The following is a 14,199-nucleotide window of genomic DNA, read 5'->3' as shown; positions in this document are numbered from 1 at the left end:
CTGTAATGGGAGTCTAGTGATAATCTCACTGTGGTTTTCATTTGCATTTCTCTACTAGCTAATGATACTCAGCATCCTTTCACATGTTTATTTGCCACACACATATCTTCTTGGTTGCAAGTTGTATTCAAATCTTTTGGGCATTTTTAATTGAGCTGTTTTCTTACTATTGAGTCTTTAGGAGTCTTTATATTCTGGATATAAGTCCTTTATCACATGTGTGTTATGCAAATATTTTCTCCCAGTCTGTGGTTTATCTTTCCATTTTCATAAGAATGTCCTTTGAGGCTCAGCACCTGTGGTTCAAGTGGCTAAGGTGCCAGACACATGCACCCAAGGTGGCGGGTTCGAATCCAGCCCAGGCCCACCAAACAACAATGATGGCTACAACCAAAAAAAATAGCCGGGTGCCTGTGGTCCCAGCTACTTCAGAGGCTGAGGCAGGAGACTCGCTCGAGCCTAGGAGTTGGAGGTTGCTGTGAGCTGTGATGCCACAGCACTCTACCCAAGGGGACAGCTTGAGGCTCCTGTCTAAAAAAAAAAAAAAAGAATATCCTTTGAGGGAAGCACCTGTGGCTCAAAGGAGTAGGGTGCTAGCCCCATATGCCGGCGGTGGCGGGTTCAAACCCAGTCCCAGCCAAAAACTGCAAAAAAAAAAAGAATGTCCTTTGAAAGTCAGATGTTTGAAAATTCACAGAATCTAACTTAGCATACTTTTTTGTTTATAGCTCATGAATATAGAAGCTATAGCCAAGAAACTTTTGCCTAACCTAAGGTTACAAAGATTTTTCTCCTGGAAGTAATTTATTTCTAAGGTTTGCATTTAGATTTGTGATCCATTTTGAGATAATTTTTGTATAAGTATGAAGTATAGGTGTTCATGGATTTTTTTCTTTTTTTTCTTTTTTCTTTTAGTTTATTTATTTATTTTTGCAGTTTTTGGCCAGGGCTGAGTTTGAACCCACCACCTCTGGCATATGGGGCCAGCACCCTACTCCTTTGAGCCATAGGTGCCACCCTGGATTTTTTTTTCTTAATACAGATATCCAATTGTCCCAATATAATCAGCCTCCAGAAGCGCAGAAGCAGCTTCCAGGATGGAGGCAGTCCAGACAAACCTGAGTCCAATCTTTCATTCTCAGTCTTTCATTTCCTAGCTATGTGCCCTCAGGAGCGTAGACTCAACTCCTCTAACCCTCAGTTTCCCTCTCATAAAATTACTGAGATTGCCATTCGAGGTAGGCAATAAAAAGGAAGGAAGGCGTCCAAAAATTTAAGGATGTTCAGTCAAATCTAGAGGGCTAGTGGTTGCCTCCACAGGTCACTTTGCTGGAGGGACCCAAGAGCCTAAAAGGTCATCAGCAACACGCCAGGTGCAGTGCAGCCTCCTGAGCCTGGTTCGAGCCTTCTATCTCCTGAGGCCTAGGGTATGGATGAAGCCTGACCCATTCACTCTGTTTGGGAGTTGAACAGTAAATTAAAGGGCTTCATTATCTCATTTGAGAGTGGAATAAAATACTTTAGAAAGGCTGGAGCATTAACTGCAATCATGTTCTGAAAGGTTCTCAGTCCCTGGAAGGAACATTCTCTGATAAATTGCCCTTTTCACGTAGATGTGGCTTATATCTCATGAGTGATCCCAGTAGCATCCATTACAGATGCTTCAGCATCTTTACAAAGGATTTAAAGAGACCAGATTCATTCCCAAGACAGAAAATCATCTTTGCCATGTCCTTTTAAAAAGATGCCCTTGGTGCAGTGCCCTCTGCTATAACCTGTCAAGAGTGAACTCAGGAGCTGCTTTGGATCTGGGATCATTCCCGAGACCCAAGACACCCCCAGTTGTCAGTCACCACACATGCATCACAAATCACTCTAAAAGCCTTAAAGAAACTTCACTTTGGGGAAGGCTACACATCAACCCAGCCCTGCCCTTCCTGGGTTTACAATCCAAACTTGGCCATGTATCCATACCATGGGATTCATGGTTTCTTGTCCTGGTGACTTCAGTGACCAACACTTCATCACCTCTCTGGGAGGTCAGCCATCCAGAGACTTGCATTTTAGTGATCATGAAATTAAAGCATAATCTACTCAAAAATCTCACCTTCAGAATTTCAGGCCCTGACTTTCTCCAGAATTAGTCTCAAAATATTAAAGAGCTCTAGTAGCCTTAAAACAAGGCAAAATAAAAACAGCAACAATCCCCTTCTGTTGGTCACTTCCCATCAGCCCTCTCTGTACTCAGCACCCACACATATAACCCCAAATTCCTATATCATAATCACCTTAGTTTACAGATGGGAAGACTGAGGCATGAGATGTGAGGATCAGGGATGTGGAGGCTTCCACTTGGTCAACCTTTGGTTCTTAGAAGCTGTGCAGGCTGGTCCTTAACCATGAATAAAGACCAAAATGAGGCCTAGTGTGGTGGCTCACACCTGTAACCCTAGCACTCTGGGAAGCTGAGGCAGGATGATCCCATGACATCAGGAGTTCAAGACTGGCCTGAGCAAGAGGAAGGCCCCATCACTACTAAAAATAGAAAAATTAGCCAGCATCATGGTAGGTGCCTGTCGTCCTAGCTACTTAGGAGGGTGAAGCAGGAGGATGGCTTGAGCCCAGGAGTTTGAGGTTGCTGTGAGCCAGGCTGACACTAGCTTGGGCAACAGAGTGAGACCCTGTCAAGAAAGAAAGAGAGAAAGAGAAAACGAGAGAAAGGAAGGAAGGAGAGGAGAGGAGAAGAGATGGAAGGAAAAAAGGGAGGGATGGAGGGAGGGAAAAGAAAAGAAACCAAATGAAATAAAAACCACTGAAACCATATGAGCTGAGGAGCAGGGAGGGAGGAGAAGGCAGCAGAAGGAGAGGCAAGATGGAGAGAGAGGACAAAGGGAAAGACTTGGTGGCCTCCTGTCCTGCCTTATCCTTGTCCAGGGATTGCAGGAGAAAGGGTAGGGCTCCCCCTGTCACCATGGTGCCCGGTGTTGTTTCTCTGATCCAACCAATGGGTGCTCCCTCTCTGCCTACTTGGCCTGGGGTGGGGCCTCAGGAGAGCTGAGAAGACCCAAGAAAATCTCTGTATCATCCATGTGTTCCTTTCCTCCTAACCTCCTCTAGCCTCAGTCTTCCCCTCTGTATAAAGGGCACAAGAATTCCCACCTCTCCAGAAGATCAGGTATGACAGTGCACCCATGGGCACCGAAGAGAGGTTTGTTCTGAACATATCCATCTTCTTCTTTTCCTCCTTCACAACCAGGAAGTAGAAGCCACAGAAGGAGCTTACCAATAAGGTCACTGCCAAAGAACTGCTTTGTCCACTGTTCATTCATTCATCTTATACACAGGCCCTGTGCAAATGATGCCTGGATGCCCATTTTACCAAAGCAGAGAAAGCAGATGTGACTACATAGCACAGATAGGGATAGAGGCCAGATTCAGACCAGGCCTGGCTCTCTAGGATGCAAATGTCAGCTTGTTGTTCACACCCCACACTCTCTGCTGTAGTGGGGCCAAGTGATGCCTGGCATCTGTGTCCAAGTGTGTGGCTTTGCACAGAGAGGCTGGCAGCTGGTTGTGGGGGCTCCTGGCAAGGCTGGGCAGGCCTGGGAGCACAGAGGAAAGAAGGCCTTGTCCCTGAGATCAGGATAATGGCCAGTGTGGATTAAGCTGTGCCTGTTTACACTAATCTAGGCCACTGGACTTTGGGAACCATTAATCCTTTCTTGTGGAGGTGCGGGGGATGGGGGGGTGGCATCTCTAGCAAAGAATCAGAGAAATCTGTTCTTTCTGTAGCCCTATGGGAAAGTGTGGGGAAGGGAGGTGGATGTAACCTGGGATTTTTCAGAACAGGCCAGTGGGGTACCCATTAAACTGGCTCCTCCCCTGCTTAAGAATCCTCAGTGGCTCCCCATAGCCCTGGGTGTTGGTCATCAAACTCAAGGGAGGAGATTCAAAGTCACCTCATCTAAGGACTAAAGAAGGATCCAGAAAGAATCTGAACCCCAGGAAAGCTCCCTTAGGCAAATAGAGTTCTCCTGACCCTCTCCTTTCTCTCTTCTTTTTTCTACCTTCACATGAGCAGCCAGGGTCTCTACACTCAGCACTCATCTCTTCCTGGGCCGCTGGATAGGTTGGGGATCTTCAGGCTCCAGGGCAAAGTCCAACCCCACAATGGGACTCCTCACCTTCTCTAATCTAACCTCCCCCTGGAGACCCCTCTACAGTCCCTGGCCACCTTTCAGCTTCTGTGACATTCTCCCAAGTGGGAGGAACTCATTGCCTCAGAAAGTAGCCCAGTGCCCACCTCTAGGCCCTGGTGTTCACCATTCCTTCACCTGGAGACTCTTCTTCCAGACTTTGGCAGGATGGGCTCTTCGCAAAGGGTCTCAGCTCAAATGCCCCCACCTCAGGCCATCTCTTCTCTAGCCTGTCACCCTGGCATATGGTCTTTAGACCATGTACAAGGTTGAACAATTAAGTTCACAAGCTCATCCTAGAAAAAGTACTACATACCTCATTGCTGAATGTCACTACAGTCACCTTTGAGGTACTCCCCTGGGGAAGCTATGCACCGATGCCAGAGCCTAGTCCACCCTTCAGAGCAATTTTGGAGCTCTTTTTCTGGAGTGGCCATCAGAGCTGTCATCAGTCACCAGATGCCTAGTACTTCAAAGATGACTGCAGTGATATTCAGAAATGAGGAATGTAGCACTTTTTCTAGGATGAGTTCACAAACTTAATTGTCCGACCTCACGTATGTTTTTACTTGTTTCTGGATGATAACCAGAATGTCAATCTTGGTCATTGTCTCTGAGTCCCTGATAGGGCCCCTTTGCTCTGTCCTCTTGGAATTTGACTCTAAGAGCACCTTTGGAGCCACCGCAGAACAGACATACAAGAAAAGAGTCTCCTGAACATATGGTCACACCACATGTGTTTAACCAGGTGGCCACACAACCTATTGCCACATGATTACCAAGGGCTCCTGCCAGTGCCATGCCTATGAATCTCCCAATAGCTCTATGGAGTGGCATTGCTATCCCCATTTCACAGATGTGGAAACAGAGTCCTAAAAGGTCATGTGATTTGCCCAAAGATACTGAATCCAGATGCACTGACTTGACTCAGTCCTGAGTTCTCTCTACTATGCCACACTGCAGACTTTACAGAACATTCAGTTTATCTGTTTTGTATATCCAAGCCATGAGTGAGGAAAGGTCAGGAGAAAGTATTTCCACTTTTAAAGGCAAATCCCAAAAGAAGAGCTCAAATTTGTTTTGAGAAATGACGGCATGAAACTACAGACCAGGAAGGTGGGTTCAAGGTCAACCTGGCCACCCCTTCCATTTCACAGATGGAGAAACCGAGGCCCAGAGAGGAGAGTGGCAGAGGTAGGGACCTGCCCCACCCCAACCACAGCAGCTACTACTTCTCCCAGCCTCCATTCATTAATTCAATAAGCATTTTCTGAAGACTGTTCCATACCTACTATTCCAGGCCCTGGGGACACAGCACTGAGCCACACAGGCAGAAACCAGCACTCACCAAGAGTGTCCTGTGCCAGCAGAGCCAGCCTCAGGGGCATGTGACCTGTGCAGTCACACACTTGGTTTAATGCTCTACTGTGGCCATTTTGAAATCCTCAATAACTTTTAAACAAAAGCCCTCAAGTTTCACTTTGCATCAGGCCCTGCAAATTTTGTAGCCAGTCCTGTGCATCAGGCCAAACTGGCAGAGGAGGAAACCAGGCACCGAGTGGGAATAATGTGGCAAAGGTTCACTCAGTTTGCAAGCAACAGAGCTAGGGTTGAAACCCAGGCCAAACGGCTGCGGGGGCCAGAGCCTCACCTCATACACAGCGCCACCCTGCTCCCTGGGAAAACAGACCTCTGTAGAAATATCGTCCTGATTGTCCACAAGAAGAAAACTTTCCAGATATTTGGAGGCAGCAAAACGTCCATGGCATATAGCTCTGGGAGGAGCTTCTCACCTGGATCCATGTGGTGGGAACTGCAAGAGATGGAGTGAGCAATCCATTTAGGCCACTGAGAAAACACCTATTTTTAGGTCAACTCTGAGAATAGAAAGATGAAAAAGAAGTGGCCTGTGCCCTCCTGGAGCTAACTAGCTAGAGGTTAAATGGCAGCCCCCCCATGGAATCAGACAACTTTAACCTGAATGCAATGAATGCCCAGGTAAGAGCTTATGGAAGTGGCTATAGAAATGGCCACAGCTAACATATACTGTAGGCCTACTATGTGTCCTTGTGTTTTCTAGCATTATCTGCCATGGTCATGGCAACCCAAGAGTGAGGAACTCCATTATCCTATTTTATACGGGGGGGGGGGGGTTGGAGAACATCCATAGAGATGAAACAACTTGTTCCAAACCACACAGCTGGAAGAAGGCAGAGCCAGAACACAAATGTGTCTGACATCAGAAACTGCATTCTTAGCAAGTACATAGCTCTGCCCCGCAGAACCATGGACACACAGAGGAGGGGCATGCAATCCGGACTGCCAGGAAGATCATGGAAGACTTCCCAGGGGAGGTGATGCCAGAGGTCAAATGAAGATGGGTCAGTCAGCCTGTGTGAGGTGGCCAGAGGCCAGAGAGGGTGTGGAGGGAGGGAGACATTTTCACTACAGGGTAAAGTATGAGGCTGGGCCAGTGGTATGAACTGAGACCAGACCATGGCAAGCTTTGAATGCCAAGTATGAATTGGCAATGGGCCTTAGTTGCATTTAACAGAATTTATTCTGGTCAGTTTATATAGAAAAGGAATGTATTTTTAAAATATTGGCTGGGTGTGGCAACCTATGTCTACAATCCCAACACTTTGGGAGGCCAAGGTGTTTAAGACCAGCCTGGGCAACAGCAAGATTCCCATCTCTAAAAGAGAATTTTTTTTTTAATTAGTCAGGCGTGGTGGTTGCAGCAAATTGGCTGCAATAATTCCATTCACCACGTTCCTCTACAAGGTTGCTTTGTCACTCCTCCATCAAGAGGTAGAATCTATGACCCGTCCCCTTGACTCAGGCAGGACTTGTGCCCGTTTTGACCAAGAGATCATCACACGAGTGGCGCCCCTGTGATTTCAGAGATTGGGACATAAAAGACCAAGTGGTGTGCAGCTGACTGTCTTGGAAACTTGGATCTCTGGACTCTCCCTGCAATGCCCTCTCTGGGAATCTAGCCACCTTGCTATGAAAAGTCCAGCCCCCTTGGAGAGAGACTGGGATGCATAATCCTGACTCAGCCTGACCAGGCTCCAGATATGGAGTAAGGAAGACTGCAGATGATTCCAGCCCCCAGGCATCCAAGGAATACCTGGCATTCAAGTCTTCCCAGGTGAAGGCCAGATATGGAACAAAGACAAACTATCCCCATGTGCCCTGTCTGAATTCACAACCTACAGAATTCATGAGCTAATATAATGATTGTCATCTTACTCTCAGTGTGGGCTTAGAGTGTCACACGTTAGTCACCAATCAAATCCCTGCTGCCTTCCTTCAAAGCCCATCCATCTACCCCCATCGTGCACATATCACAGGTCTGATATGGCTGCACCTGAGCCACAGGGAGGCTGTGGAATGTTTGGGAGCTGCCTTGGACAGGTAGCCACCAGATCAAACCAAGTGTGGACTGAGGGCAGCCTACAAAATAAATGATCTGCCCCTTCATTATTTGTGCATCTCTCTAGACTCTGCTGTGTTGAATCATGTACTCACCCTGCTCTTAAGGCAGTGGCTGTCCACCGCACTTCAGCATCACCTGTAGGGCTTGTCAAAGAGACACCTGGAGATTCCTGATTCAGCAGGTCTGGGATGGGACTCGAGAATTTGCATTTCTCACAAGTGCTCAGGTAATGTCAATGCTGGGGACTCGGTTTGAGAACCTTGGTATTAGGCTTACTGTGGGGACAGTTTTCAACCCTGCTGCACATTTGTACTCACCTGATCCCTACCCTAGACCAACTACAGCTGTACTTCTCAACCTTCCTAATGCTGCAACCCTTTAATACAGTTCCTGTGGGTCGCGACCCATAGGTTGAGAACTGCTGAACTATAGTAAAGCCTCCTTTTGTTAAGTGTGAGTTGTATGTAAGTTGGATGTTTGTAACTCAAGGACTGCCTGTAAATCAAAATCAGCCAGGTTGAGCACTTTGGTCTTGGAGGAAAAGTTGGGCCCTGTGTAGAGTAGACAAAACCTTCTCTGAAGGAGGTGGTGGGTTCTTAAATTAGGATTTCAGAAGTAAAGTGCACTCAGGACTTTAGCCAGGCAGAGTGAGAATTCCCTTTTTTTTTTTTTTTGGGACAGAGTCTCACTATGTCGCCCTCCGTAGAGGGCTGTGGCATCACAGCTCACAGCAACCTCCAACTCTTGGGCTTAAGCGATTCTCTTGCCTCAGCTTCCCAAGTAGCTGGGACTACAGGCGCCCACCACAATGCCCAGCTATTTTTCTGTTGCAGTTGTCATTGTTTAGCTGGCCTGGGCTGGGTTTGAATCCGCCAGCCTGGGTGTATGTGGCCAGTGCCCTACCCACTGAGCTACAGGCGCCACCCAGAATTCCCTTTCTTTTCATGTTGCTTTCCCACATGGAAAGGGGCTTGCAGTAGACCATAGTTCTACCTATGTGCCACCTTGCTGTTCAGGGGGCCTGAACAGCTGACAAATCAGTGAGTGCCCTCGGTGATTCTGACACAGACCATAGTTTAAAAATCACTGTGCTCTGGAAGTGCTGTTTAATAAAAATATAAAGTATTTTTTACTTTTGACTTTGAAAGTGTAAAAAGAAGCCAGGCACAGTGGTATGAGCCTATAGTCCCAGCTACTCAAGTGGTTGCATAGGGAAGAAGATTGCTTGGGCCCAGTAGTTTGAGACCAGCCTGGTTAACACAGGGAGACCCCCTCCCAGCTCAAACAAACAAACAAAAACATAAAATTAAACAAGTGAAATTGATTTTAATAAAATTATATTTAACCCATATCTAAAATAGTATCATTTCAACATGAAATCAATATGTGAAAATGATTAATGAAATACTTTACATTCTTTTTTCTATACTAAGTATTTGATATCCAGGGTACATTTTACACTTATAGCACATCTCAATTCAGATGTTTAATTTTCATCCATAATACTTGATTCGTATTTAGATTTCATAGATTTTCATAACTAAGTTCTTTCAAAGTAATGTGACCAGTTCATTTTAGTTTCCTTAAGACTGTTCTGGTTTTAAAACCCAAAGTCTCCCCTGGCAAGGTAGCTCATGCCTGTAATCTCAAATTTTTGCGAATTACCCAACCGTGGTGGCATATGCCTATAGTCGCAGCTACTCAGGAGGCTAAGGCAAGGAGGATCCCCTGAGCACAGTTCTAGGCTGGAGTGCACTTTCATTATACCAGTGCACTGTCTAGCCTAGGTGACAGAGCAAGACCCTACTGCTCAAATCAACAAATAAAACTTAAAGACCCACATACTGAAAACCTACTTGGTCCCAGGAAAACCAAGACACTTGCTCTTCCTCTTACAAACATCCTTAGATGTTTTCAGTGATTGTATTGCCTATTAGTTTTGAAATTTAAATGTAAATGAAGTTAAAACTTCAGTTTCTCAAGGCACTAGCTAATAGTACTCAATAGCCATGTTTGGTTGGTTAATGGCTACCATATTGGAGAGTGTGGGTCAAGAAGCAGGGACATCCCTTCCCCTCTTTACACAACCAACCTTGGAGGATCTGGGTTTGGATCACTTGAGAGAGCTGAGGTTTCCTCTCTTGGCCTTGAAAGGTTGTTAAAGCAGAGAAGCTGTGGAGTAGGGCCATGGGGTAGAACAGCCATCTTGGCAACAACAAGGGGATGCAGCAAGACTTAAGAGGCCACTAAAACCACCTAGGACAGAATAATTATATACTGATGTGGAACCATGATAGCTGGGAAGGAGAGAGGCTGGTGTACAGAGGTATGCCAGCTACAAAGGCACTAACATGTGCTGATTCATTAGATGTGGGGAGGGGGCATAGGAAGTAAGAGGTAGCAATCTGAGATGAGGCCTTGGCCCACTTCCCCTTCTACCCATTCCCTCCCCACCCCAAACCTACCAGCAGAGTGTTCCAATTATCTATTGCTGCTGAACAAAGCAGCCCAAAATGCAATGGCTTAAAACAAGTTTCATTAGTATCTCTCCCAGTTCTGGGGAGGTTTGTTCAGCTCAGCTGGGCAGTTCCTTCTCAGGGTCTCTCATGCTTTTGAAGTAAGATGAAGGCTTCCTCACTACAGGTCTGGTGGCTGATGCTCACTGTCCACTGGAAGCTTAGCTGGGCCTGTTGGCTGGAATACTGGTATGGGCCAAATTGTGCCTGCTCCCTGAAATGTGCATGTTGTATAACTCCAACTCCCCCTAGTACTTCAGAATATGATTGTATTTGGAGATAGAATTTGGAAAGAAGTAATTAAGTTAAGAGGTCATTAGGGTAGACCCTATTCCAATATGGCTAGGGTCTTCAGAAGTGGAGATGAAGACACAGACACATACAGAAGGAAAGTCATGTAAAGACAAAGTGAGAGGACCACCATCTACAAGCCAAGCCATCTTCAGAAGAAATCAGCCCTCCCAATGCCTTCATCTTCGACTTTTAACCTCCAGAATAGTGATACAATACATTTTTATTATTTAAGCCATTCAGTCACAGCAGCCTGAGGAAACTAATGCAAATGCCTCTAGGTGGCCTTTCGATGTGGGCCATGCTTCCTCATGGCAGAGCAGATGAGTTGCAAGGGTGAACATCCCAAGAGGACCAGGTGGAAAGAGCACTGCCCTTTATGACCTGGTTTCAGAAGTCACATGGTGTCATTTTCTCTGCAGTTACAGCCTCACTCCAATTCAAGACAAGGGAGCAGAGACCTACATCTTAATGGGATGATTGTCAAGGTCATGTTGTAAGAAGAGCATGTAGAATGGAAAATCTTGTTGTGGTGATCTTGGAAAATACAATGTGCCATACAAGGTTTGCAACTTAAGCAATGAGGGATGGTGTTGTTAACGAAGTCAGGGATTACAGGAGGAAGTGGAGGAGTTCTGAGGCAGGTTAGATGTAATGATGTAAGATTTGAACAGACTGGGTCAGCCAAGCCTTTGAAAATTTATCTGACCACCAGGAAGTTAGATATGTGAATAACAGCCTCAGCAACAATTTCCGAGTTGGAAATAACAATTTAGGGGCCATCAACATATTAGAAGCCAGAGAGTTCTAAGAATACTAATAGAGAGAAGATGGGAGTTTAGTGGATATATCAACTACCTGTTGCTGAATAAACCATTCCAAATCTTTTTTTTTTTTTTTTTGAGACAGAGCCTCAAGCTGTCCCCCTGGGTAGAGTGCCGTGGCATTACAGCTCACGGCAACCTCCAACTCCCGGGCTCAAGCGAGTCTCCTGCCTTCGCCTCCCAAGTAGCTGGGACCACAGGCGCCCGCCACAACGCCCGGCTATTTTTTGGTTGCAGCTGTCATTGTTGTTTGGCGGGTCCGGGCTGGGGATTCGAACCCGCCACCTTAGGTGTACGTGGCTGGCGCCTCAGCCGGTTGAGCCATAGGCGCCGAGCCAACCATTCCAAATCTTAACGGCTAAAAACAGTAACTTATTGTCACGTTTCTGTAAGTTACTTGGGTAGTTCCACCTTTGGTTTTACCTGGGCTCATTCACATGGCTGCATTCAGCTGCAAAGCCCAAGATGGTCTCATTCATATATCTGGTAGTTGGTACAAGCTGTTGGCAGGAGGCTGGGCATGGCTGTTCCAGCTGCGCCACTCCATGTGGTCTTCCATCCAGGCTTCTTTATAACATCATGGTCTCAGGGCAGCATCCCAACAGGACAAGTTCCAGTGCATAAGACTTAGCAAGCAAGTTTCCTAATTAGCCTCATTGGCCAAACCTAGAGTCCATGTGGGAGGATTTACCAGGAGACATGATTCATTGCAGTCATCAGAGTAACAATATACTACTACAGGAGGAAATACCAGGTGGGGCTCCACTCCACTTCGGGTTGGACAGAGAAGAAACCAAAGCTGAAAACCCAGAGAAAGACCAAAAACACGCAGAGCCAAGGAAGCCAGAGAGGAGGAATTCTCTTGGGACAGTGCCCCTCGCCCCAGCACTAGTGTGACTTTGAGAGTAAATGTTTCCTTACCTTCAATGCCCAAAGTGCCTCACTTGCCCTGACTCCAATCCCTGCATGAAACCACCCTCAATATTTGGTGCTCTGGAAGTCAGTGTCCTTAACACCTCAACATTATTCTCAGTAGTTTGTGTCACTGTAGTCTTAAGCACCAAACACAACTCAGTGCAAACAATTCTGCAAGTCAAACCAGCACAGTCCACATTTGCGAACTGTATGATGACCTGGCTTGATTAATAGAAAAATCACAGTATTTTTAAATGCTTTTGACCAAAACACATAGTAAAAAGTACTTTATCAAGACCTAGAACACGCATGCATAGACATACACATGTATGCACCCATGTATACAGTGACCAAAAGTTTCCTGAGGCATAGGAAAGTAATAGTAGGCTACCTGTGCCTTGTATCACTTTCTACTCTATTTAACTTTTTTTTTAATGTTTATCATTTCCTGCTAAATTGATTTCCCCATCCACCTGACCATCCAGAGCAAAAGTCAGAAATCTGGCCAAATCCTGCCTTTAACCTTGTTTTGTTTCACCTGTTGTTTTGCTGTGGTTGGGGTTTTTTTTGGGGGGGGGGGAGAGGTAGTTGTCTTGTTTTGTTTAAAAATTGAATTTTATGACCTTCTCCTGTACCATTTCCAACTGCTTGATAATACTCAACTGCTTCACACATCCTGTTACCTGTCTGGTGCCTCAATGCATTTCTATTTGGGCTTTCCAGATAGCTAGATTCTAAAGGCATGGATGAATGCATTAATGCATTAGACCAATATTGAATGGGAGTCTCTCATTATCCAGCCACTATTGCTGACACTGGGGATATAGCAGATAAAAAAAAAATGCGTTCATGGAGTTGAGATTCTAGAGGGGGAGACAGAGATTTAAAACAAACAAACAAAAAAGTAAATCTTTTCTTTACTAGAAGGAGAATAAATTAGAGAAAATAAGGCTAGATGGGGATAGGCATGGATCTACCCGGATTTCAGGCTCTCCTTTATGACAATAAAGGAGCATAGTACAGTCCTACCTAACAGAGGAGAGCTAAGAGAACGTGAGAGAACACAGCCAAAATTTTCCTGAAAAAAGAGTTCTCAGCCTGCCGGAGCAGGTGGACCTGACCCATCACGTCTCCACGTTACTCTGCCAAAGGGCAAAGCACCGTTAACTTTAACCTGGAAAATGTCAAAACCAGACCGTCATTCCGGGGAGGAAACTTTGCAGTCGCCGCACATTGGCCCCGAGCTTGGCTGGAAGCGCTTCGGGTATATTTCAGATTTTCAGTCAGGCCCTGGCAATCCTCATCGCCCCCTCTCTCGTGGGATACACCGCCACCTCACTAGCTCTGCACACACTACCCTCCCGACCGGAATCCCCGGCGCCTGCCTGCTCTCTCGCCTCTCCTCGCTCACATTTTCCGCCGCAACAAAGCCAAACACGGCACCCCCGGGGCTTTCACGCTCCTGAGCCCCTAGACCTGCGGTTCCTCCTGCTAGGAGGCCGCAGCCGCTGCCCCCGCGCGCGCCCCCGGTCCCTGCTTGCGCGCTCCTGTCGGTCCCTCGGAACCCAGCCCGGAGGCCCCCTCCCCGAGGTGGCCCCCTGGGCCCAGCGGCCCCTGCCCTCTCTGTCCCGAGCACCTCTTTCGGTCTGGCTCGTTTGCACCGTAATTACCGATTTTTCTAAATCTTTCCCCTCCCAGACTCGGGCCTCCTCTGGCTCTGGAGTTGTCTGGGTTACTCGCTGGGCACCCCAAGCTCCTAGTCCCCAGCTCGAGTGACAGAACGTGCACCCAGGCTCGGACCGGGCCCCAGTGAGCCCTGCCCGCCCGCTCGCTCTCGACCCCCTCCCCGTGGCACCCGAACCTTGGCTCCCGCAGGCCAGAGCCCCCGGGGTGCCAGCGGAGCGGCCGCCCAGTCCCCGACCGCGCAGGCGGCGACCCGCGGACCACATGTCCCGACAGGCTGCGCGTTGCGCATGCGCAGCTGGCCGGCGCTTGAGTGGCAAGTTGTTTGTTAC

Source organism: Otolemur garnettii, unplaced genomic scaffold (genome assembly GCF_000181295.1).
Source record: "Otolemur garnettii isolate 467f Iridium unplaced genomic scaffold, OtoGar3 scaffold00077, whole genome shotgun sequence".
Classification (NCBI taxonomy): domain Eukaryota; kingdom Metazoa; phylum Chordata; class Mammalia; order Primates; family Galagidae; genus Otolemur; species Otolemur garnettii.
The sequence above is the reverse complement of the archived record's forward strand: the minus strand, read 5'-3'. Positions refer to the sequence as shown.